The 26613-nt window shown below is 41.5% G+C and overlaps 1 protein-coding gene and 1 pseudogene across 1 annotated transcript in view; one reads left to right on the forward strand and one right to left on the reverse strand.

The window, feature by feature from the left end:
- Positions 1–12629: 12629 nt before the first annotated feature.
- LOC140723368 (N-acetyllactosaminide beta-1,3-N-acetylglucosaminyltransferase 3-like) lies at positions 12630–19279 on the reverse strand (annotated as a pseudogene).
- A 139-nt stretch (positions 19280–19418) lies between these two features.
- Positions 19419–26613, forward strand: part of LOC140723367 (NACHT, LRR and PYD domains-containing protein 3-like) — a 38721-nt gene continuing 31526 nt past the window's right edge. Inside the window, exon 1 of the mRNA XM_073037946.1 lies at positions 19419–19466. The gene's annotated coding sequence lies outside the window, so the exon portion shown is untranslated. The remainder of the gene's footprint in view (positions 19467–26613) is intronic.

The following is a 26613-nucleotide window of genomic DNA, read 5'->3' on the forward strand; positions in this document are numbered from 1 at the left end:
TTCTGGAAACGAATTGGGCGATAATTCAGCTGATATGAATGGATTTTAACAAGGCGTTAAAGTTAGCCAAGGTAGGACCATTCATAACGTCAAAAGGTTTGGCATCCAGGGAAAGTTCGTTGGTGGATTCAGAAATGACGCCGACAGAAGACAGAGGATAGTTGTGGATGAAGCGTTTCTCCCTGGATGTTGGTGACAGTTGTTCTGCAGAGATTTTTTTCTGAGACACCAGGTTTTTGTGTTTTTATCAATTACTTGAATGAGGAGGTGGCAGGATGGTTTATTGTATTTTCAATGATGTGGAAGTTGCTGGAATTGGACAGTATATGGACAGTATAGTAGCTTGCCACAGATCACAACAAGATATAGACAGAACTTAGGGCAGCGGTGAGAATTTGCAGATAGAGTTCAACCCGGAAAAGTACGAAGTGATTCACTTTGGAAGAATGCATTTGAAGGCAGAGTTGGTACTTTCTGGAGTTAACTGAGGGCTTCACAATATTACGAGTACTACAATGGAAACAGAATGATGCAACCTTCTCCAATAAGCCGAGGGCCACTCATCAGTACGAGAACCACAATCGGCACGGAGCGGTTCACTGCAGGAGCAGAAGGAAGTGTGATTGACAGGTGAGCTTGAACACATCCGCTGTTCTGCACATACTCATAGTGACGCTCGAAAGGCAATATACCTGACAGTAAATCAGGAGGTAAAATCTACAACTTCATGGCAAATAATAGAACAGCCTGGGAACTTGCTGCTTTTGTTCGGACAGAGAATTGATGGAGAAATAGTGGTAGAATTGTGGCAGGTTTAAGAACATAATCAAAGTCAAGTAGACTGCATCTCACGTCACGGGTATGGGGTGGTCATGTCATTCACTGGCAGAGGTCAGGTTCCTGCCAAACGCCCCATGTGTGCGCTGGAAAACATTGTTCTTCAAACTGTCCACAGCCCTCGCTAATCTCCCGAGGACACGTTCCCTTTTTGATTACAGATCTCTGGAGTATCGCTGTGCATCTTTTACAGTGTTTGCAGGAATATTTGTAGTGTATTTTATTGTAACACATGTCAGCTGTCACTGTGATATCCAACACTCAAACCGCCCGGAATGACTGGAACGAACGAAAGAAAAGAATGAACGAATATTCCCCTTTAATAAAGAAGTGTTCTCCATTTCACCTGCCAGAACAAACTCCTTCCCTCAATTTCAGAAGCGAATGTGCTCCGTCAAATTTTACAAAATAAATCGACTTCAAGATGAATGCCTACTTTGAAAGCTACATAGATATAAAACTATCCTATTTAAATAGCTGAAGCCATGTATCATGAAAAATAATATGGAAAATTCACATCATATTTTGTTTTAAAATAAATAGATTGCAATATCCTTTGAGGAGTCAAATTAATGACACGGGAACAGTGATAAAAATAGTTTAACGTAAGTGTTTGTGCAGTTGGTTGTCACTGATGTCTCTGACGTGACAACTACGTTAATTGACTCAGTGGAATTGCTCTCTCCTCAATAAAAGTCTGCTAAACCGATCCCCAGTCCATCTGAGCAGCTGAAACGCTCCGCACAACTGAACGCTGCTTCTGACGGAATATGGGATATCCGGCGATTTACTACATTGCGGCCATTCTCTATCCGACACTTGTAGCGGTTGGTGTCCCCGGTAAGATGCCGGAGCTGGTTACTTTATGTATGGTGCCGTCGTTACTCTGCTGCTTCTGTGCTGCGGTATCTGCGCTCTTACTAAGCACAGATGCTACCATTGGCTGAAACGTTTCCAGAGTGGAGGGTTCAGAGTTCTGATTGTTTTATGTACATTTTCCATACTTCGATCGCAATTTTTTCTTTGTCAATTAAGTCGGTGCCAATATTGTCAATGTTTCATAATTTCACGTCGCTAGGCTTTATGAAGTGACACAGGTCTCTGCTTTTCCAGGTCCGAGTCTCTATCAGTGCAGACAATTCGACATTATAACAACGTGGTAGCTTATTCAAATGACGGTCCAGTCTATTTTCGACACGTAGATCTGTTCTTCTGCAAATAAGGACATGAGAGCTCTTGCATATATCTCCTTCATTCCACTTTGTCATCGCTACAAACAAACCTGTAAGCACTTTCACCTCTAATAGTGGAAATGGTGTCGGTTTCTGGGGAGATCGACGACTCACCAGTACTTCAGTCGTGGAGTTCATTTCCTCGCTGTCAACTGTCGGAGTTTCGCCAATCCACTGCCATTCCAATGCGTCACTGTCCTCCAGCCAGAGTGCAGCTACTGAGACCGCACACACTGGATTCCCGCTTTCCATTTCCAAACAAACTCTACTCTGCATAGCATTAGAAGAATGGGTGCATTCAGAGAGAGTTGTTGCTGACCAGATTTTTATTTCTTTTACAATTTTTTTTTTGCAGTTTATTTAACGGCGATTGTGATCATCTCTCGGGGAAAATGGATCACCCGTTACCTGGCTGGATTGGTAACTGCGGTTCTGATGGTGATTATCGTTGTTGCTTTAGTGGAACAGACCAACAATATCTACATTTATTCTATTCATATTTCTAATGTTTTTTTTTCCAAATTTCTTGCAGTTAATTTAACGGCGATTGTGATCCTATCTCGGGGAAAATGCGGACTCTCCAAATGTATCACCCGGTACCTGGTTGGCATGGCAACAGCGGATCTGATGGTGGTTATCGTTGTTGCTTTAGTGGAACAGACCAACAATATCTACATTTATTCTATTCATATTTCTAATGTTTTTTTTTCAAATTTCTTGCAGTTAATTTAACGGCGATTGTGATCCTATCTCGGGGAAAATGCGGACTCTCCAAATGTATCACCCGGTACCTGGTTGGCATTCAACAGCCGATCTGATGGTGGTTATCGTTGTTGCTTTAGTGGAACAGACCAACAATATCTACATTTATTCCAGATCCCTGCTCATCACTCCTGTATGCGCTCTGACGCTTGCATTCGGGATGGTAGCGACGGACTGTTCTGTTTGGTTTACGGTCAGTTTTACCTTCGATCGCTTCATCGCAATATGTTGCCGAAAGCTGCGGGAGCGATACTGCACCGAGAGAACAGCAACGGTGGTTATCGTGACCGTAGTTATAGTGAGCTGCGGGAGATGTGTCCCGTTTTACTTTGCCCTTGAACCTTACGTCATCATTGACAACATGCCGTGGCGGTGCACCGCCACATATGAATACGCTACTTCACCCGTGTGGAGAGGATACCAATTACTGGACAGTATTTTAACACCATTGTTACCAATCGGATTAATCCTGGTGTTTAACGGGTTAACCGTAAGACATATCGTTGTGGCAAATAGAGTCCGCAGAAGGCTTCGGCACAGCTGCGACAATCAGAAAGATGCCGAGGTGGAAAAACGCAGAAAATCGATGATTTTGCTGTTTTCTATATCAGCTAATTTCATATTATTTTGGATGCCCAATATAGCTCATTCTCTGAAATGGCAACCGGAGAACTATTTTTACCAGGACAGATATTTGAGTTCCCCGGTATACATCCTACAGCAATTTGGGTTCATGTTGCAGATTCTCAGCATGTGCACCAATACTTGTATCTATACACTGACACAGAGGAAATTCAGAGAAGAGCTGAGGAATGGAATGAAGTATGTGTTTACAATAAATGGCCATCTGTGTAGATAACGCCTGCGTCTAATGACAATTCAGCGGAGTTTTCAAATAAAGCCATTTTAGATTATCAGGTTTGGCAAATATGTCATTATTTCAAACAATCATATGCCTGGTCACCCGGAAATTGCAGAATTGGCGGAAGATTGCTGACTTCATACAGTTCAGGTAGGTAGCAATACAAACGTTCAATGCTGCTGGCGTGATTGTTACATTGGTTGAAGTATGTTCCAAAATATCACAGACACTCGACTGTCACAAGGACAGGGATGGCTTCAGGGCATTCCGGGTTTAGATGTTTGAAAATGGCCAGTGACAAGTAAAATACACGATTGGAAAGCCGGGACTGGATCGCAGATACAGAAAGGGAGGACAACATGGAGCGTACGTTTGTTAATGGACTGTGAGACGAACACAGAAACATGAATCAACCCATTTGTAGCATTCTGTACAGCCGCCCACGAGATTTAGAAAAAAAAACGCGACGGGAACAGTGAGGGAAACGGAATTTGGACATGTAACATGTTGTTGACTCGGGGAAGTGAAACATCTCCAACATTCTTTGGAGCCTCCCCAGGGTAAGAGGTTTAGGTATCGCATAATTTCTCAGTTGTGTCAGGAAGGATCCATGTCACTATGTGAAGAAAGGAGGAATAGCGAACAGTCCATACCGGATCTAATATTAGAAAAGGAAACGGATCGGGTGACAGATCTCTCCGTTGGTCAAAATTTCAGAACGATAGTGCAGAATTCCCCTCCATTCACCTTGCACAGGAATAGGACAAGAGAGCATGGGAGGGTCAGCGATGCATGGCGCTACCTGGCAGGTACTTGAGAAGGTAAATTGGGAAATGTTGATATCAAGGAAATGCGCAGGACATTTGTGGGGATTGTTTAGTGATCACTTACACGGGGTTCAGTATAGGCTTGTCTCAGTGACGCAGGGAAAGGATGACAGTGGAACGTAACCCTGGGAGACAAGAAAGTTGGAACAACACGTCAAGAGGAAGAAAGAACGATACTTACAGAACAGGAAGAAAGGATCAGGTAAGGCTGTCTCTAGTCACAAGGTAGACAGGAAAAAATTTAGCAACGGACTTAGAAGAGGTAGAAGGGGAGTTGAGAAGGCCTTGGCGAATTCCACTATGAAGAACAGGAGGAGTCTGAAGAGAGTGTGGGCAGATCAGAGAAAACCGAGGTAACGTATCTGGAGTCAAAGGAGGCAGTGAGGCTCCTTACTGAAGACATTGATCAATGCGAACACAGCGTCAAAAGGCAGACATACTCGAACATGCCGACGCTAAGAAAGAGGAAGCGCTGGAAACTTGGAAAATATTATGATAGATGATTCCCTGGTGTCGGAAGGGATATACTCCAGGAGATTTACCAGAATGCTGCCTGGTTTAGAGAGAATGCAATATGATCAGAGATTAAGGAAGCTACGGCTTTACACTTTGGAGAGAAGGAGGATGAGAGGAGACATGATAGAAGTGTACAAGATATTAAGAGGCATTAACAGAGTGGACAGCCAGCGCCTCTTCCCCAGGGCACCACTGCTCAGTACAAGAGGACATGGTTTTAAGGTAAGGGGTGGGAAGTTCAAGGGGGATATTAGAGGAAGGTTTTTCACTCAGAGAGTGGTTGGTGCGTGGAATGCACTGCCTGAGTCAGTGGTGAAAGCAGATACACTAGTGAAATTTAAGAGACTACTAGACAGGTGTATGGAGGGATTTAAGTTGGGGGATTATATGGAAGGCAGGGTTTGAGGGTCGGCACAAAATTGCGGGCCGAAGGGCCTGTAATGAGCTGTACTATTCTATGCTCTATGTAATTTGGGAAAGCAAGTGAAGGGATTGGTAAGCTTTTGGACAGGATCTTTCTGTCTTCACTCTCCACGGAACCAGATGAATGGAATGTGCCAAATGGTATTCATTTGTTGTAGAAAAATATTAACAATACTCCTTGGAATTGTAGACCGGGTCTTACGTCAGTAGTGGGTAAACTGTTGGAGACGATTATTGTAGAGGGAATTTATAATTATTTGGAGAAACGTAGTCTGGCTACGGAGAGTCAACATGTTACGTTGTCCTTTATGAGTCAGATTGAATTATCTGAAAAAGTGACAATAAAACGAACAGAAGAATCAGAACAGTCGATGTGGATGTATTAATTTTGGTCAGGCGTTTGAACAGTTCCCCACAGTAGACTCAGTCAGAAAGTCAGGAGGCAACGGATCCAGGGAAACGTGACTGGTTGGTTCAGAATTGGCTTACTAACAGAAGGCAGATGATTAGAGTGCATTCCGGCTGGAAGACAGAGGGCAGCCGTGTTCCGCAAGGAGGGTTGAAATTTCGGCACACTTCACAACTATATTTGGAGTCAGCAGTTACAGTGCTCCGAGAAACAGGGTTGAGGGAAATAACGGATTTAATCTGACCTCCCAGCAGCAGGAGGATCATTTATGTAGTTAGGGCTGACGACAGAAGCAAATCGCTGAGCTATTGACTGCATCAGCGCGCTTTCTAAACTGACCTGCCATTTACATATTACAGGGCAAATGCTACAATTACTTCAAAGCATCTTTTACAGTGGAACCCTACAACTTAAAACCAGCATTTCAAAGTGTTCAGCTGCAGTTTTTGCTGCTCATTAAAAGAACAATTCTTCCAAAATACCAATTCCAAATTTCCAGTTCAAGTACACACCAATTTATCCAAATGCCTATCTACCTCTAAATTGTGGTTTTAATGTATCTGGTGTAGATACGCTCATATTTCGATCCCTTTAACCCTGAATCCACATGACCGGTGTGGAATCCGTGTCTCCCTCTGAAATCATTAAAAAATGAAACATACAAATCTACACAGACTAAAAACGCAGCGACAGCAAAGCAAGTATCCGGGCTCACACTTGTCTTCCTTTAAAACTATTGCAGGCAATCGGAGAATACAGAATAAACAATTTCCAAAGCTTCCATCTCCTCATGCTGTAACCATTCATTTACTCAGTCTCCATGCTTCAGTGTGTGCAAGGACAGAGGGATCGAACAGTATCAACGACTTTCCAGATTGGTCGGTGCTGTGAGACAACTGAAGTTCTAACCCAGACATCCAGTCAGACAGCCGTAGGAAACCACTACACAGAAACAGGGTCTTCAGCCCGTCCAGTTAATGAGGAATTATTTAAACTGCCTACTCCTATCGACCTCACCCGGACCGTGGTCATCCATATCTCAGTACTTATCCAATCATCTCTTAAACGTTGACATCGAAATCACAATTGCTTTTTGCCTTGGCAGCACTGTCTACACTCTGACGACCATCTGAGTGAAGACGTTTTCCCTCATGTTTCCCTTAAATATTTCACATTTCACCATTCGCCCAGATCTCTAGTTGTATTTGCCCAACATCAGTGGCGAAAGCCTGCTTGCATTTACACTCGCCATCCGCCTTATATTGTTGTACACCTCTATCAAATCTCCCTCAGACCCCTACACGCTCGGGAATAAAGTGCTGACATATGTAATCTTTCCTTCTTATTCAAAACGCCCAGTCCGGGCAATAGCCGGTAGTTGAGCAAAGTCGTACACATTATTTTTCCAAATTAGGCCTTAATAGAGTCGTAAATATCATCAACATAACATCCCAACTCCTGTACTCAGTACTTTGCTCTATGAAGGCCGAAGTGCGAAAAGCTGTTTTTACGACCCTGTGTAACTGTGGCGCAACTTTCATTGAATTATGGACCTGCATTCCCAGATTCGTATGTTCTATCGGACTCCTCATTGCCTTGTTTCTCATTGTGTCAGACCAACCCTGTCTGGTCCGCCCAACGGGCAACATCTAACACTTGTCTGCGTTAAATCCGATCGGATATTTTCAGCCCATTGTTCCAGCTGATCCAGATCCCGCTTCATGCTCGGTACTCTTCCTCGCTGTCGACTGCACACGTAATGTTGTTGACATCGGCAAATTATACGTCGCCAAAGTTAACGACATTATTATCCAGATAGTTGATATAAATTACGAATAACAACGGGCACAGCAACGATCCCTGGGACACTCCACTTATCACAGGTCCCCAGTCAGAGAGACAACCATCCATTACCACACTCTAGCTTCCCCAACGTACCCAATGGCTAATCCAATTTACTACCTCATCATGAAAGCCAAGCGACTGAACCTTCTCGAACATCCTCCCATACGGAACCTTGAGAAATTCCTTGCTGAAGTCCCTGTTAGACGGCATCCACTGCCTTGCCTTCCACACCATTCCTGGTAACTACCTCGTAAAGCTCTGTGAGATTGGTTAGACATGACCTACTACGCACTGGCCCATACTGACTATCGTTAATGTTCCTGTTTGTCCAGATACTTCCCTTCATACCCCATGACCAGCGTAGTCTGAACACCGAGGACAATCCATCATTACCTAATACTTGGCGAGTCCCTTCCAGGCAAAGCTATCGAGATCATACTGACATTTATGGTCTTTTTTAAAAATTCTCCTGCACTTTATTATGTGACGCATTGAGAGTATGAAAATGCACTGAAAATGCAATGCGTTATAGCTTTAAATAATTAATCGATTTACTTAACTATAGCAAGAAACGATACGCTCGATCGAGCACAGAACATAGAATATTACAGCACAGTACATGAGGTTCTGATAGGCTTTCAACTAATATAAGTTCGATCTAACAGATCCCCCCTGCATCTGAATCAGAATCAAAGGTTTCAAAGGTACATTTAAAGAATCAGAACCAGATTTAATATCACAGACATACGTCGGGAAATTGTTAACTTTACGCTAGCAGTACAATGAAATACAGGATAAATAAATATAGAGAAAACAAAACTGATACAGGTGGCAGCGGGGGAAAAAAGCTGATCCTGAATCGCTGAGCCTGAGCTTACAGGCTTCTGTATCTCCTTCCCGATGGTAACACTGTGTAGAGGGCACGTCCTGTTAGTGGACAATGTTAATGATGGACGCCACTGTGACAAGAATCATCCCTTGCAACAATGGTCAATGAGATGCAGAGAATCTGTATTTACCAACAAGTACCTTTTATTATTTCTACTAAAAGCACGTAGATTTACACACTATCTTCCTGTGTGCACCCTACTGGAAACCCTGACACTCTATGAACAGTCAATGAAGAGAAAAGATATTACCCGGGAAAAGAGTCTACGCTGGCAAGACATTCCATAGAAACATAGAAAACATAGAAAATCTACAGCACAATACAGGGACTTCGGCCCACAAACTTGTGCCGAACATGTCCCTACTTGAGAAATGACTCGGCTTACATATAGCCCTCTATGTTTCTAACCTCCATGTACCTCTCCAAAATTCTCTTAAAAATACCCAATCGTATCCGCCTCCACCATTGTTGCCGGCAGCCTATTCCAGGCACTTTCCACTCTCAGAGTGAACAAACTTACCCCTGACATCTCCTATCTACCGACTCCCCAGCACCTTCAAACCCTGTACTCTTGTGGCAACCATTTCAGCCCTGGGAAAAAGCCTCTGAATATCCACACGATCAATGCCTCTCATCATCTTCCGATCCTCATGTTCCCGATTTCCACGTGTCCGTGTGGTCCTACTTTTCGGCAATGGTTGGTCTCTGGCCGCTGGAGAGTTATCACCCCGGCATATCTGAAGCTCCGAAATCTTATATTGTTCCTCATCAATGGAACCATTGGAGCTCCGAACCATTGGCTCAAGGTCACCTGACCTACCTGGGTCACTGGTTACTGATCATTGTACAGAGCTACAACCAACATATTGTACGTGGCTCTGCCCACCCCAGCCTTGTGTATTCGTATCTTTACACCCTGACTGGTCCAAACCAGTTAAATGAGGCAAACCAGACAGAGTCTAACGAGACTACAGATTGCTTCTTTGATATGTCTGGCATTTTACATAACAAGTAGAAGCTCCTCTGAGCATGGTCTCAGGTTTATTGCTCTGATTAGATTGTCCCAGAGTCAAGAATCAGTTTAGAGTCCATGCTCTTCACATAACAAATGGCGATTTGTTTGAGAATAGTCTCAGGTCCAGCAGATCATTACCTGAAGCTTCCTGTGTCCACATTCAGTTCCTCTGATTAAATTATTCCAGTGCGACAATCAATTCATAGTCCACAAAATGGGGGAAAACAGAGAGAACTGGTTTGTCTGTTTCCCTGCCCTTGATCAGTCTGTAGTTTCTTCTGGCCAACAGTGTTTTATGAGCCATTCAATCTGACGCGACGTTATCTTTCTCGGGTCTGCTGTCGTCTGAATGCACCAGGGTGGATGATGGAGGTTTTGCAGAGATGCCGAGTGCTGTAGGGGTCGAAGGGGTTTACAGAAATGCGGTGTGATGTAGGAGTTGGAACGGTTTTGTTACATACCCCGTAAAGGGTTAAAAGAACCAGCAGAAATGGAACACACCTGGAGTCTGGTATTGTTACAAACAAAACACTACTTATCAGTATCCACGTAATCTCGTAATATAAAACCAGAGAAATCAAACAGGTTAGCAGAGGTTATGCATATATAAGTGTGTAAATTTAAAACCCCAAACTTCTTCAGCTTAGGTGGTAAATGATACAGTCTTCCGATGGTATAGGAATGACATCAGTTCAGTTCGTGGTATTAAGTTGAGTAGAATTGAGGAGAGAGAGAGAGAGAGAGAGAGAGAGAGAGAGAGAGAGAGAGAGAGAGAGAGAGAGAGAGAGAGCGAGGTGATTTGTTTTCCAAGTAAGCTGATGTCGTCGATCTTTCCGTTGCCTTCCGAAGTCCTGTTAAAGTTTTGTGATCACCCAAAAGAGTACAGCCTTCACGCAGAAAATCTATCAAAGGTTAAACACACCGATAACATTCCACCGGTCACCCCTTTCCCACACTGCGATCAAAACCCATCCTATCGTGGGCACTGAAAGTTCATCCAGTGTATATTTCTTCTGCATTTCTGTCCGTGCCTGTGTGTCTGTCTGAAAAGGCAGTTGACCTTGAATATATCCCAAACATGCTGAACGCCAGCTGCCCATTTATAGATCCGCCCTTCCGTAACCATGGCGACTCACGAGCTGCTCGCTCTCTCTCTCTCTCTCTCTCTGTCTCTCTCTCTCGCTCTCTCTCTGTCTCTCTCTGTCTCTCTCTCTCTCTCTCTCTCTCTCTCTCTCTCTCTCTCTCTCTCTCTCTCTCTCTCTCTCTGAATCGGTGTATACCAACTCTCTCTATTTTTAAAGGCACAGTCCATATTGAATACACCTTAGCATCTCGTCACAGTTTTTACAGATAGCGAGGGTGTCAGCACACATCTCCACCAATGTGGAAATGCAATTTACTTGTAGTACCAAACTGGCATTTTTGTCTGTAACAAAATGAGACCCGTCTTGTGTCGGAGTGTTTTGCTAATAATGTTCGTGCAACATTATGCTGAGTGATCCTGAGTACCTGACTGCAGACCGCAGTCCCTACACTATAATGGCAGAATATGGCATTAAATTCAAAACTTTTGACAGTGCGGAGGATCAGAGAGATCTTGGGATCCGAGTCCCCAGAACACACAAAGCTGCTACACAGGTTGACTCTGTGGTTAAGATGGCATTTAGTGCATTGGCCTTCATCAATTGTGGGATTGAGTTTAAGAGCTGAGAGGCAATGTTGCAGCTATATAGGACCCTGGTCGGATCCCACTTGGAGTACTGTGTTCAATTACAGTTGCCTCACTACAGGAAGGACATGGAAACCATAGAAAGGGTGCAGAGGAGATTTACAAGGATGTTGTCTGAATTGGGGAGCATGCCTTATGAGAATAGGTTGAGTGAACTCGGCCTTCTTCTCCTTGGAGCGATGGAGGATGAGAGGTCGCCTGATAGAGGTGTACAAGATAATGAGAGGCATTTATCGTGTGGACAGTCAGAGGCTTTCCCCAGGGCTGAAATAGCTGGCATGAGAGGGCATAGTTTAAGGTGCTTGGAAGTAGGTACAGAGGAGATCACGGGTAAGTTTTTTTTTACACAGAGAGAGGTGAGTTCGTGGAATGTGCTGCTGGCGACGGTGGTGGAGGCGGAAACGATACGGTCTGTTAAGAGAATCCTGGATGGTTACATGGAGCTTAGAAAAAGAGGGCTATGGGTAAAGCCTAGGTAGGTCTAAGGTAGGGACATGTTCGGCACGGCTCTGTGGGCCGAGGGGCCCATATTGTGCTGTAGGTTTTCTATGTTTCTACTCAGACGAAGGCTACTGGGTTTGTCCAACCTTCCTTTAATTTGCTCTTACTAATCAATCCCAAATGCCGATTGGCCACTAGTTGATTGGTCACCGATTGCTCTATTGCACTGCCGTGAGCTGCCCCTCGGACAATGAGCCTTATTGAAGTCCCCTCCTCTCCAGATTTCCGATGTCCAGGTTGGCCACTAGTCAAAGCTACCGGACTTACCTCTCAGTGATGACGTGTCAATACCAGCAACATGACACTGGCAACCGAGTACATTGTCTTAGACAAGACACCTGCTAAATCTAATGCCACTCCCCTTCGCACTACATATAGACTGCTGTCTCAGTATGCATATTGATCTGTTGTCCCCATATGTTCATTGATCTCTTTCCCTCTCTGCAATGTGAATACACCAGTTGAAGCCATCTCCTGCGTGTGTGTTTCTATTTGATATGTAGTTACACAGACACAATGCAAGCTGACATTTGAGTACAGAAGTGATGACCATAAGTTTCTCTATTCCTCCAACCCTGAGACAATTCTAGATCTATATTCTTTGTTGTCCTCACAGTTCCAGTCCAAGAAACACATTTGTCTCTTTCATATTTTGCAAGGGACATGTAAGAAACGGCAAGAAGAAAATACACAGATATAACTGTTAATGAAAATTTTATGGGTGGCTTATTATACAAATGCCCCAAGTGAAGATGTTGTACCTATCTGCACGTAATGCAACAAGGACTGCTCACTTGGAATAACTTTACAATTGACTTAAATTGTGGTGCTCCTGTCAATATTGTAATGTCATTATGGGTGCAGTAAGAATTAGGCTGAGTGATGACACCTGGCAGCTTTTCAAACATTTGTAGAATGTAGAAAGGTGCCGACCCTATGAATTAATGTATCCTCCAATATAATTTAGGAATTAACCTTCTTACATTGCATAAACAACTGATTAACTCATGTGCACAAACTGCATTACATTCCAACAGTTGCTACATTCTCTCATGACTCATGCGGTCCTTTTCGTGGATGCAGACTTCTGGGAAGCATGAGCACAATTCAGATTAGCATCATGCACCGCATCCCACATCAGTAGCAGTTCGAAAGGCCGAAAACGGTGCACTAGCAGCAACTCACGGTAATAGCAAGGATTGAAAGAGTCATCTTGGGTTGAAGGAACACTGATTCCAGCTGTCCTGAATCCGCTATGGGAGTGTGGGGCTAGTCCAGCCTTGGCCAGACACATCCCCAAAAATACATCATCAATGGGGTATAGTTCAAGGTCTTGGGCTATGTGGTAAATGATATGAGCTGTATACACAGACATAAGTATGTCCCCTCCACCAACGTATGGTGGGTACGACTTGATAGTGGTCACTATTTCTGGCACATAATACTTGCTCGACTTCTGGCGAATGGGCCCAACCCCATAAATGAGATGGCCCACAAACAGGTGTTGGTGAACCTTCATGCCTGACAAGTAATCAACCATGTTATCGGTGTTGGCAAAGACATCATCATCTCCATTGAAGATGAATTTGGCACTGGGGCAAAATTCACTGACCAACTGCAGCAACTTGTATTGTTTGAGGGTGAGGTTGAAAAAGGTATCCAAGAAATCCCATTGTAGGATATCTCTGTGCTCTCTGTTTTCCATGGCTAACAGCTGATTCAATTTCCTCCTTTCTTTTTGGTCAGGGGAGACACCGGAGATAAAGACCCTCTTAATTTGGACCCCATTGAATTCGCGTTCTCTGCCCCAGGTCTTCCTTACCATTTCCCGCCGATCCTGGTTGAAAGGGTCAGATTTGATTACCAGGAGCAGGAAGACATTCTGAGATCCTTCTCGACCACCGCATTTATCTGGGACATTTTGAATCATGTCAAATTTTCGACAGTGTTTATACATCAAGAAGTTTTTAATGTGCTATTTCTGTTGATCAAATGAGGACAGGTGCAACAATGTCTTGTTCGCGTGGCACTTTGGCTTGAGCACTGATTCAGTTGCATCAGTTGTAACAACCTTGGACAGATCTTTGCGATGAACAGTTTCTGCAACATCATCAGTCTCTCGACGTTGGTCATTATCCCAGAACATGAAGAACAATCCCAGAGTAATCAAAACAGTCAACACTACGTTCTCATAGAATCGCCGATGTCTTCTCATCTTTCACCTGAAGTAGAGAAAAAAATATGGATTAATTCAAAGAAAATTTTAAATTTACATAATACTTGAGAAGAATGGGAAGTTTCAACTGTAATGAGGTTCACTAATGCTTTGTAATATTGACCTCAAAGTGATGGTGAGGTAAGAAATAGGCAGGGCCCTTGACACTGTTGAAAGTTTAATTGACCTGAAGCATTCCATTCCAGCAGAAAAACAAATCTACCTATAGGATCCCATCTCTGTCATTAAACTGAAAATCGCATAGTTTCTTTCTGGGCATTAAAGATATATGATTCCAACGGCTGTATTCCACCTCTCTTCACAGCTCTCATCACTCCTCTCGGGGCTTAAACTGAACTGAGACATAGAGCAATAGAGCACAAAGCAGGCATTTTGGCCCATGATGTTGCATCGACCATTTAATCTGCTCCAAGATCAATTTATCTCTACTCTCTCAAATAGCTCTCCATTTTTCTTTCATCCATGTGTCTATCTAAAAGCCTTTTAAATCTCACTGTTGCATCTACCCTTATCACTACCCAAGCTGTGCATTCCATACACCCACCATCTTCTTTTAAAAAAAATACTACTTCTGACAATCCCCTAAACTTTTCTCTAATCACCTTAACATTATGCCCAAACATAATAGCCCTTTCTGCCCTGGGAAAATGTTGTTGGCTCTCCATTCTATCTATGCCTCTTATCAGCTTATACGCCTCTATCAATTCACTTCTCCTCCCCCTTTGCTCTAAAGAGGAAGGCCCCAGCTCGCTCAACATTCAGTTTGAGTTCACAGGTTATTGATACTATGGAAGATGATCTGTTATATTAGTAACCGAATATATGGCAGTGCAGGGAAGGTGACGTGTTAGTACAGCTACTGAAAGCACCTGATTTTCATGGCATTTCAACCTGGTCTATGTATGCCTACAATAGGAGAAACAAAGAGAAGTATACTCAAGGACCTTGGCTTCCTGCTTCTATTTTAACCAGGGAATTGTATTCAAAGTTAAATTAGCAGTGGCCCACCCACGCTGCCATCCATTGGTCAAGCCACTTTATGAAAGGCTACAACTAAGGCATAACTAGTCCCAAAGGCAAGGCTAATTCCACCCAGGCATTCAGTAGTAAGCAATTGTGACAAGACAGCGAAGCCATCGCAGGCCCATATCTATTGAAGGAAAACGGCACCAACATCACCTACGGCAGGAATTTACGCTTCATGAAGAGCAGTGAACCTTGGACTCCAGGAGCCCAGAGAAAGCACAGATAACTGATAGCAGAACAGGGCAGATAGTTAGCATGATCCACAATGTGTATGAGTAAAACCTTGGATGCCAGGAGCCCTGAAAAGACGCCAGTGACTGATAGCAGAACGATGTGTACAAGTAAAACTATTTGCACTGGGATGCAACTTGTGTCACTTTAGAATTATGGAATCCTAGAGTAATGCGATCTAAATAGGCCCTTCGGCTCAACCGGTCCATACCAACCACAGCATCCTCCCTGCTAGTCCCAGTTGTCTAGTTTGGCCCATAACTCTCCAAGCCTCTCCCTTCCATGTACCCGTCCAAATGAACCCACTTCAACCACTTCCTCTGGTAGCTTCCTCCGGGTACTCACGGTCCTCTGTGTACAGAAGTTATCCCAATTTCTCTTTTCAATGTTTCCCCTCCTCTCCTCTATCTGTGACCTCTCATGTTGGACTCTCCAACTCCCCAATAATGACAATCCACCTTATCAATACCCCTTCTGATTTTAAACTTCTGAGGTCACCTCTCATTCTCCAAGGAATAAAGGTCCAGCATGGCCAACCTCTCTGTAACCCAGGCTCTCGAGCCCAAAAAGCATCCTCGTAAATCCCTTCTGCACCCTCTACAACTTTGCAGCGTCTTACCCATAACAGGGTAACCAAAATTGTACAAAATATTCCAAAAGTGGTCTCAACAACAACTTATGTAACTGCAAATAATCCCCCGCTCCTAAACTCTACACCATAACTGATGAAGGCAAGCATGCTAAACGCTTTTTTTCACCATCCTGCCTTTCAGTGAACTGACTTGTCAGCGCCTTGCCTTTCATTGTACAAGTTCTACTTTATTTGAATGTCCATCACCTCACGTATAACCATATAACAATTGCATCACAGAAAGAGGCCATCTCAGCCCTTCTAGTCCGTGTCGAATGCTTACTCTCACCTAATCCCACCGAACTGCACTCAGCATATAAACCTCCATTCCTTTCCTGCCCATATACCTATCCATTTTTTAAAAATGCAATATCGAACCTGCCTCTACCACGTCAACTGGAACCTTGTTCCACACAGCTATCACTCTCTGAGTAAAGAAGTTCCCCATCGTGTTACCCCTAAACTTTTACCTCCTGACTCTCAGCTCATGTCCTCTTGTTTAAATTTCTCCTACTCTCAATGGAAAAAGCCTATCCAAGTCAGCACTATCTAGCCCCCTCATAGCTTTAAAAACCTCTATCAAGTCCCCCTCAAACTTCTACGCTCCAAGGAATAAAGATCTAACTTATTCAACCTTTCTCTGTAAGTTAGGTGCTGAAACCAAGGCAACATTCTAGTAAATCTTCTCTGTACTCTATTTTGTTGACATCCTTCCTATAATTCGGTGACCAGAACTGTACACAATACTCCAAATTTGGTCTCACCAATCCCTTGTACAATTTTAACATTACATCCCAACTCCTATACTCAATGCTCTTATTTATAAAGGCCACCATACCAAAAGCTTTCTTCACCACCCTATCCACGAGATTCCACCTTCAGGGAACTATGCACCATTATTCCTAGATCACCCTGTTCTACTGCATTCCTCAATGCCCTACCATTGAACATGTATGTCCTATTTTGAATAGTCCTACCCAAATGTAGCACCTCACATTTATCAGCATTAAACTCCATCTGCCATCTTTCAACCCACTCTTCTAACTGTTCTAAATCTCTCTGTAAGCTTTGAAAACCTACTTCATTATCCACAACGTCACCTATCTCAGTATCATCGGCATACTTACTCATCCAATTTACCACCCCATCATCCAGATCATTAATTTATATGACAAACAACATTGGACCCAGTACTGATCCTGGAGGCACACCACTAGTCATCGGCCTCCAACCTGACAAACAGTTATACACCACTACTCTTTGGCATCTCCCATCCAGGCACCGTTGAATCCATTTTACTACTTCAATATTAATACCGAACGATTGAACCTTCCTAACTAACCATCCGTGTGGAACCTTGTCAAAGGCCTTACTGAAGTCCATCTAGACATCATCCACTGCTTTACCCTCGTCAACTTTCCTAGTACCCTCTTCAAAAAAATTCAAGATTTGTCAAACATGACTTTCCACGCACAAATCCATGCTGAATGTTCCTAATCAGACCCTGTCTATCCAAATAATTATATATACTATCTCTAAGAATACTTTCCATTAATTTACCCACCACTGACCTCAAAATTACAGGCCTGTAATTGCTAGGTTTACTCTTAGAACTCGTTTTAAACAATGGAACCACATGTGAAATACGCCAATCCTCCGGCACCACCACTTATTCTAAAGATAATTGAAATATTTCTTTCAGAGCCGCTGCTATTTCTACACTAACTTCCCTTAAGATCCTAACGAATATCCTGTCAGGTCCCGGAGATTTAACCACTTTTATATTCCTTAATAGCGCCAATACTTCCTCTTCATTAAACAGCTCAGGTATTTGTAAAGTAACGGTGATAGCGGGGTAACACCGACGGGAGTAATGTAAATAGACCCGGTAGTCATGAAAGTCATCTGATTGATAAGGTATTTTTTCCCCGTAAGTGAACACTAATCTGTTTGTGAAATAGGTTGCATTCGTTTGGACGTGATTATCTACAGTTTGTAATCACCACATAGCTGCTGCCTTGCCCATCATTGTAATGGCCCCATTGTGGACAAATATTTAAGATTGCTTTATAAAGTTGTTGACTCTGAGATCGGTGCTGCTCCAGGTTGCCGAGGCACAGTTAAATCTGGCGAGAAGTAATGTCCAGTGTTCAAAAGATTATTCCAAAATTGTAACATTTACCAGAGTTCACATGGCCCGTCCTGCTACTGTGTCTTTCCTATAAGCCCACAGCGATTTCTGCCCTCAGCTGTCACTGGAGTTTATAGTCTGATAGTCAATTGGTCCCAAAGTAAACAATAAATTAATGCGATGACACTACCCGATTTGAACCAGGATGCGGGTCGCGGTTGCTCCCTGGAGCTGATCGATTTGTCGTGAGATACAGTATGTAATCTTTGTCACCGTGTACAGAGGTTCGAAATTAAGCCCAGATCGAACAGCACATCGGAACCATTGTCTCGAAGGAGCTTTTGTCTCGTTTAGTTCTTGCGCTGTGGAGCAGGGTCTGGAGTTACGTGCTGATGAGTGTGAGTGCAGTCTTATGTGTGTGTTGTCAACTGAACATTACTCTGATTGTGTTCACTTACTGTTTGGTCCCACAGAATTCAGGTGCTCGGATTCGCTGGTAACAGAACCAGCAGCTCAGCACAGAGTAAACACAGAGACTGTACTGGGTGGGCAACGTTACGATGAGTTAATGCGCCCCCTTGTGACGGTTGGATTTCTAGTGTTTCTACCAGTTCATTACTGTCTTTAAAATTGTGTGGCTTTGCGGATCAGCCTGCTTTTTCTGCAGGAGTGAGTGTGCTATTCCAGCAAAGACAATAAGTATCTGTCAGTGATATTTGAAATAACCTTTATGAGTTATATCTCATTGGCTGTTGCTAACATATGTCTATGTGCACTGTATTGCGCTCCTCCTGTACCTGATAATGCGGCCTCTGATTGTACATCCGTGGTCTTCTACTGCCGTAGCCCGTCCAGTTCAATGTTCGACACGTTGCGCGTCCAGTGATGCCTCTCTGCACAGTGCAGTAGTTCGTGATTATTTGAGTTACTGTCGTCTTCCTGGCAGATTGAATCAGTCCCGCCTTTCTCCACCGATCTCTCTCATTAACAAAACGTTTTTGCTCTCAGAATTACTGCTACCTGACTTTTTTTCCAGCACCATTCTCCGCAAACTGAGACTGCTGAACTTGACAAACCCAGGAGTTCTGCAGTTCCTGCGATATTCAAACTGAACCGTCTGGCACCAACAAACATTCCACTCTCAAAGTCATCGGGATCGCATTTCACCTCGAGGGGATGTTTGTTGAAGACAGAACGTACCTTGTGCTAAGGAACAGGTCACGGAGAGACCCGCTGGTAACGCTGTGGGTTTAGTTAATGATTATCACCAGGAGCTGACTGAACATTAACCAGGGTGTGTTCATTACTTACAGAACCCGTAACCCAGCCTTACTGGGACAGGGTGGTAACAGAACCTGTACACGGTAAGAAGCTCGATCTACTGACATATAAACATCACAAAGGTATTTAGCCACTTTTGTGAACAGTTAAATGAGACTGAGAACGTATTGGATTGTTCAATCATACAACTGTAGCGAATCGCTTTTGAAAGAATTAATAATTCCCTTCAGCTAATTGCATGCACCGACTTCCTGTGCATGTCCCGCGGGAAACTGGTGTTGTTGGAAATGTTATAGAAAAAGCTGCATTTTCAACCCAGCTCCGAATCATCAGCAAAGTCTCGGGAGGTGCGAGCTTCCCGCATCTCGGATCTGTCCCCGGGCTACTGCTTGCAACAGCAGGAGGCCGGTCCATCCACACTCGGGGCTTTACCGATCCCCGACCGAGGGAACTGAGGATTCGCTTTGCTTATTCTTTCACTGGAGGGATCGACACTATCTGTCTACTCTTGACGACATTTCATTAGGTCGCTACTGGGAGCTGGCGAAATTATGAGAACTACTCACATTGCAGTTTATAGCGGGAGAGGGGTGTAAAGATGTGATGGTTCCATTATATAGTCGGTTGGTGGGACCTGTTGTGGATCACCGCTTGCAGTGTTGATTCCCTTCTGTCAGAAGTGTGTGGGTAGGTGGGAGATCAAAAGAAGGTTTAACAGAGAGACGTCTGCACCGTGTGAGTTGTCCTGTGAGGAAAGGTCTGTGATCTTGGCTTTTTTCAGTGATTGAGAAGAATTCGTCATGACCTAAGTTTACAGGTTCTCTCCCCCCCACCCCCTCTCTCCCCTCTCCTCCCCTCTCCCCACTCCCCTTTACACCACTCTCCCCCTCTCCCCCCTCCCTCCCCCTTTTCCCCCTCTCTCTGCCCCCGTGAGTCTCTAATGTGTCTATCTACGTTACTCCCGTTGGTGTGTTTCCTTGCTATCACACATGCTTTACAAATATCTGAGATGATACTCTTTACAGTGTGATGAAAATACCTTTAACGTTAAATTCACTGGATGTGTTTTGTCAGCCGGAGGATGCTGATGGGATATTTAATAAAATACACATGCTGAATTTACGGTGACCGAATTAGGTCTGTCTGTGATCTCAGCGCCTTAATCCTACGTCTCACCTGTAACATCTCACTCACTTGTCCTTCAAAGGCGATTACACTGCAGAGATTACAGAAATAATGGTAATAATCTGCTTCTGCTGAATATTGAGGAGGCCATTCCAATGAGACGGAGGGGGAGAGGGGGAGAGGATTTCCTGTACTAAATGTCACTGGGCGTTGATACAAATATCAAAGTCTGTATTCAGTCGACACTTTATTACGCACTTTCTGTACCTAACAAATTAGCAACTTAGTGTACGTTCGTGGTCTTGGACAGGGCGTCAAAGTATACGGTGAGAAGGCCGGGAACTGTGGTTGAGGAGGAGAGAAATATAAAGGGTGAGCCATGATTGAACTGTGGAGCAGACCCGATGGGCCAGATGGCCTAATTATGATCCTATTTCTTAAGGTCTTATACTCTTCTGCTGCCGTAGCCTGTTCACATCAAAGATCAAAATGTTACGTGATCAGTGATGTATTTTTGCACACTGCTTATAGAACATAGAATAGTACAGCACATCACAGGCCCTTCGGCCCACAATGTGTTACCGTCCCTCAAACCCTGCCTCGCATATAACTCCCCACTGCATTTTATAGCGGTGGGGGGCGTGTAAAGATGTGATGGTTCCATTATACAGTCATTGGTGAGACCTGTTGTGGATCACCGTCTTGTGTTGATTACAGTGTGTCTGAATTTTGTGGGTAGTTGAGAGATCTTTAACAGGTTTAACAGAGAGAGATCTGCGCGTTGTGAGTTGTCCTGTGAAGAATCGTCTGTGATATTGGCTTTTTTTCAGTGATTGAGAAGAATTTGACATGGCCTAAGTTTACAGGGCAGTGGATACATTGCAGTTTTTTTAAAATAACAATGTACTCGATTTTATCCGTAGTAGTTCGGTAAAATCTTTGGGATATTTGATGAGACATAAAGTATCCCGCGGCGTCTTGATAGGGACGTGGACAAAATAGTTCCTGTTGTGGGAGGAACTGAAAGCAGCAGAAGACAGTTGAAAGCAGATTATTACAATTAGTTCTGTAATCTCTGCAGTGTAATGTTCCTTGAAGGACAAGTGAGCGAGATGTTACTGGTGAGAGGCAGGATTAAGGCGCTGAGATCACAGACAGACCTAGATCGGTCACAGTAAATTCAATTCAGCATGTGAACTTTATTAAATCTCCCATCAGCCTCCTCCAGCTGGCAATAATATATCAAGTGAATTTAATGTTAAAGGATGAGCCTAGTTCGGAGTTTTTTTTTAATGTCCCTGTTGTGTCTGCCTCTCTGACTACCCATGGCAGATCTTTCCACGGACCCACTGGTCTAGGGGAAAAATACATCTCTGAGATCCCTGTACTTTCTTCTGATCACTTGTAGTAACCATTTCAGCTGGGAATTTGTTCCATGTTTTACTGATTACCTTGCCTTACCAGTATCCATTGTTTCAGTATAATAATACAATGTAAAGTAAAGAAAGACATTAAAGTAAATTGATATTTAAATTGCATATAAATATATAGCAGTTAGAAGTAAGGCCTGTAAGTGGGCAGAAGAATCAGTTAACATGACTTGATAAAGTGTTGGGTTGGTTTGTAGTGTTAGGTTTTTTTATATTTAGCAAAATATTTTTCCCTTTGCAGTGCTCCTCTATTTTAGGGCCGTATCTTGCCTTTTTTTGCAACTGTCGGGAGAAATTAAGGAAAACCTTTTCAAGCCACTATTATAAAATGGGCAGCTCGCGGAGACTATTCCGTTTTTGCTCTATGGAGATGCATTTCGTCTTTTTTTTTTGCCGATTTTCGGGCTTTTTGGGGTGGTGGGAGGATTGGGGATAGTTTTGATTTACACGATTAAATGTAAGATTAATTTTAGTTTTTTGGGGGGGATTTGTTTCCCATTACGGAGTTCTGGAACATGCACATTTTGTGTATGGTTGTACTTAGCAGCGCCATTTTTGATTTACCTGCGCTGGTATGCTTCTATTTACGTGTTAAATAGAATAATTTTTTATGGCAATTAAACAGATAAATGTTGTAAGTTGGAATGTATGTGGTTGGAATCATCCTATTAAGCGAAAAAAAGACTTTTAAAATCATTAAGCCGATACAATTTTTGTTCAAGATACGCATATCATAACGGGCGATCAAAATAGATTTTTAAACTGTGGAAGGGCCTTCAATTTCACGCTACGTGTCAAAATAAAACAAAGGAAGTATCTATTTTTATTCAATCTAATACATTATTCATCCAAGAAGAGATTGTGTCAGGTATTAATGGTAGATTTTTAATTGTTAAAGGAACAATTTGCAATAGAAAAATTGTTCTGGTTAACCTATATGGAACTAATGTGGGTGATCCTTCTTTTAAAAAGAAAAATGTATTTATTTTATTGTCGGACTTAAATGAATCTATGTTGTTAATGGGTGGTGATTTTAATTTTTGTTTAACCCTTTTGATTGACAAGAGTTCAACTAATCAGCGGCTTCCGAGTTGTTCTGCATCATTTATTAATATTTTCTAATTGATTTTGGCCTGGTTGAAATTTGGAGACATTTATATTCTAATGATCGAGATTATTCTTTTTTTTCTCAGGTTCACAAAAAAATATTCGAGATTCGATTACTTCATAGTTGATCCCCGATTTTAGTCCAAAGTCCAGAAATGTGAATATGATGCTATAGTTCTTTCGGATCATGCGCCTTTAAGATTAGCTTTTGAATTGAATGATGCCGTTATTGCAAATTTGCCTTGGCGTTTTCCACAAAATTTATTACGAAGTCTGGACTTTGTCAAATTTATTGAGACTCAGATAAAAGATTTCTTTTTTTCTTTTAAGCAATACGGGAGATGTTTCAAAATTGCTTATATGGGATACATTTAAAGCATATCTGCGCTGTCAGATAATTTCCTATTGAGCTAAGCTTACGAAACAGACAGAAACAGAGTGAGAGAAGATTTCCAAACAAATTAAAGACTTGGATAATATTCATGCAGTCTCTCCTAACATGGATTTATCTAAAGAAAGAGTTGAACTCCAATTACAATATAATTTATTATTAACTTATGCTATTGAAAGAAATTTACTTAAATTGAAAAGTCAATTTTATGTATTTTGAGATAAAAGTAACAATCTATTAGCATCTCAATTAAAAGCAACTGGAGCTAAAAGAGAAATTTTAAATATTCGTAAGGAAGATGGTAGTTTAGTATGCAATTATGAAGATATTAATAAAAAAATTCAAGACTTTTATCTAGAACTTCATAAATCTCAGTTTCCATTTGACTTTTCTAAAATGAATGACATTTTACAAAAGACTGATTTTCCTCAAATTTCTGCTGAGGATCAACAAACTCTTGATGCTCCTATTACTGAAAGGGAAATTTAGAAAGCTAATTTTTCATTGCAATCTCGTTAAGCTCCTGGACTGGATGGGTATTCTGTAGGATTTTATAAAAATTTGAAAAATTGCTCTCTTCATATATGTTGGAAACATTTAAAGATTCTTTTTGATAGGAGAGTTACCTCTCACATTTTATAAAGCTTTTATTTCTTTAATTCTTAAGAAAGATAAAGATTATACTGACTGTGCTTCATATAGACTGAATTCATTATGAAATGTGGATGCTAAAATTCTCTCAAAAATAAATGGAAAATTATTTACTTAAAATTATTTCTCAAGATCAAATAGGTTTTATAAGGCCTAAATTTCCAGCATCCGCAGATTTCCTCGTGTTTAGGTTTAATAAAGGGCCGTTATTCCTTTTCTAATGTCTGAAGATTGTTAAATGTTATAGATTCATCCTTATTTAAGGTTTCCCAATGTGTCGAGTCTCTTGATGCTGAAAAGGTATTCGATAGAGTTGAATGGAGATACTGATTTAATGTTTTAGAGAAATTCGGCTTTGGTATTAATTTTAATAAGTGGATTAGAATGATATATAAAAGCCCCATTGCTACTGTTATTGCTAACATTTGCAGATCTCCTTTTTTCGGCTTTCATTGGGTACGAGACAAGGATGTCCGTTAAATCCTTTATCTAATTTGGTGCTGGAACCCTTGGCTATTGCACTTCGTAAAGCTAAAGATATTCATAGAATTTTTATAAATGGGACTTCATAAGATCTCTCTTTATGCTGACGATCTTTAGTTTATATTTCGAATCCTGAAGAATCCATTCTTAGCTTATTGAAACTATTCAAGGATTCTGGAAAGTTTTCAGGATATAAACTAAACCTTCATAAAAGTGAATTATTTCCTCTAAATGATTCTGCTTCCATATATGATGACATTCCTTTTAGAGTTACGGACATTTAAATATTTAGGTATTATTATCACTAAAATTATAATTATCTTTATAAAGCTAATTTGGTTCCTTTAGTGGTTTGTAAGAAGCGATTATTTTGTACATGGAATTCACTTACACTTTCGGTAGTCGGTTGAATTTATGCAGTTAAAATGATGATTTTACCAAAATTTTTATATGTATTTCAAAATATCCCCTTTTTAACTAAGAAGTTCTACGGTCAAGATGATTCCATTTTTTCAACTTTTGTTTGGAATAATGCAAAAACGAAGAATTGCTAAATATCACTTTCAAAAATTTAAAAAAAGATGGAGGTCTTGTTTTGCCTTATTTAAGAATGTATTATTGGGCTGTTAATATACGTTATATGTGCTTTTGGTTATATGGGGCTGATAAAGATGAACCTTGGGCTGATTTAGAATTGAATGCTGTGAAACAGTTTCATTTAACCTCATTATTAGGAGATTCTTTGTCTGTACAACTGGACAAGATTACTAATTTAAATTTATATCTTGTGATTAAGCAGTCATTACAAATTTGGTTCCAGTTTCGTAATTTTTTAATCTTTAAAAAGTTAAACTTTTTAGTTTAATTTATTGAAATTATTTAATTAAACCTTCATTAAGAGATCCTACTTTTTTTTTGGAGGAAGAAAGGGGTTTGTTCCTCCACGGACTTGTTCCAAGATGGCTGACTGATATCTTTTCAGAAATTAGAAACTAAATACTCTCTATAATATTCACATTTCTTGCAGTATCTTCAGGTCAGTCACTTCTTTCAAAAATACTAAAGTAATTTTCCATATATAGAAGATTCTGACCTGTTAGATAATGTTTTTAAAATGAATCCTTTAGCGAAGGGCTTTATTGGGAAAATGTATAATTTATTGTTACAGCAACAAAATTACCCTTCACTTAAGATTAAGCAAGATTGGGAGAGAGAGCTTAACATCACCTTTATAACAGAAGATTGGTTGCGGATTTTGAAGTTGGTTAACTCTTCTTCGATTTGTGCCAGTCACTCTTTAATTCAATTTAAAATTGTACATCTTTACTATTTGACAAAGGAGAGACTGTCTGAAATGTTTCCCAATGCTGATAGTCAGTGTGACAGATGTAAAACCGAGACAGCCACATTGACACATATATTTTGGTCGTGTTTTGTATTGAAACAGTTTTGGAAATCTATTTTCTCTACAATTTCTAAAGTTTAAAAATTAATTTACCGCCTAATAAATTGACAGTCTTATTTGGTATAATCCCTCAATATATTCATGGTATTCCTCCATCAGACGGACATGTAACTGCATTCGTTACATTATTGTCCAGAAGGGCTATTTTGTTGAAATGGAAAGATGCTTCTGCTCCAATATTGATACAATGGTCCTCTCAGGTGATGCTATGTCTTAGTTTGGAAAAAAAATAGAAGTCGAACTTTTGATCCTCGATTCGATTTTGAGAAAAGGTGGGATTCATTTGCACGCTACTATTATCTGATTTGAGTTAATTAATATGCTTTCCTTCCAATTTTTCTGTAAGTGGATTTCAGTTGGCGGATTGATGAATTTTTTTTTCATGGAAGATTGTATGATGTATAGCTCTGGGGTGTGCTCCCAATGGGTTTTCTTTTTGGCTTTTTTTTTAGTTCGTAGGGTTTTCTTTTCAGTTAGCAGGAGTTCTTTTTTTTTCCTTCCTTTTCTTTATAAAAATATTCTTAACACTTTACTGTTCTTATTATTATTGATAAATTGCTCAGCTTTGTTAATCAGTT

This window comes from Hemitrygon akajei, unplaced genomic scaffold (assembly GCF_048418815.1).
Source record: "Hemitrygon akajei unplaced genomic scaffold, sHemAka1.3 Scf000111, whole genome shotgun sequence".
In the NCBI taxonomy this organism is placed as follows: Eukaryota; Metazoa; Chordata; class Chondrichthyes; order Myliobatiformes; family Dasyatidae; genus Hemitrygon; species Hemitrygon akajei.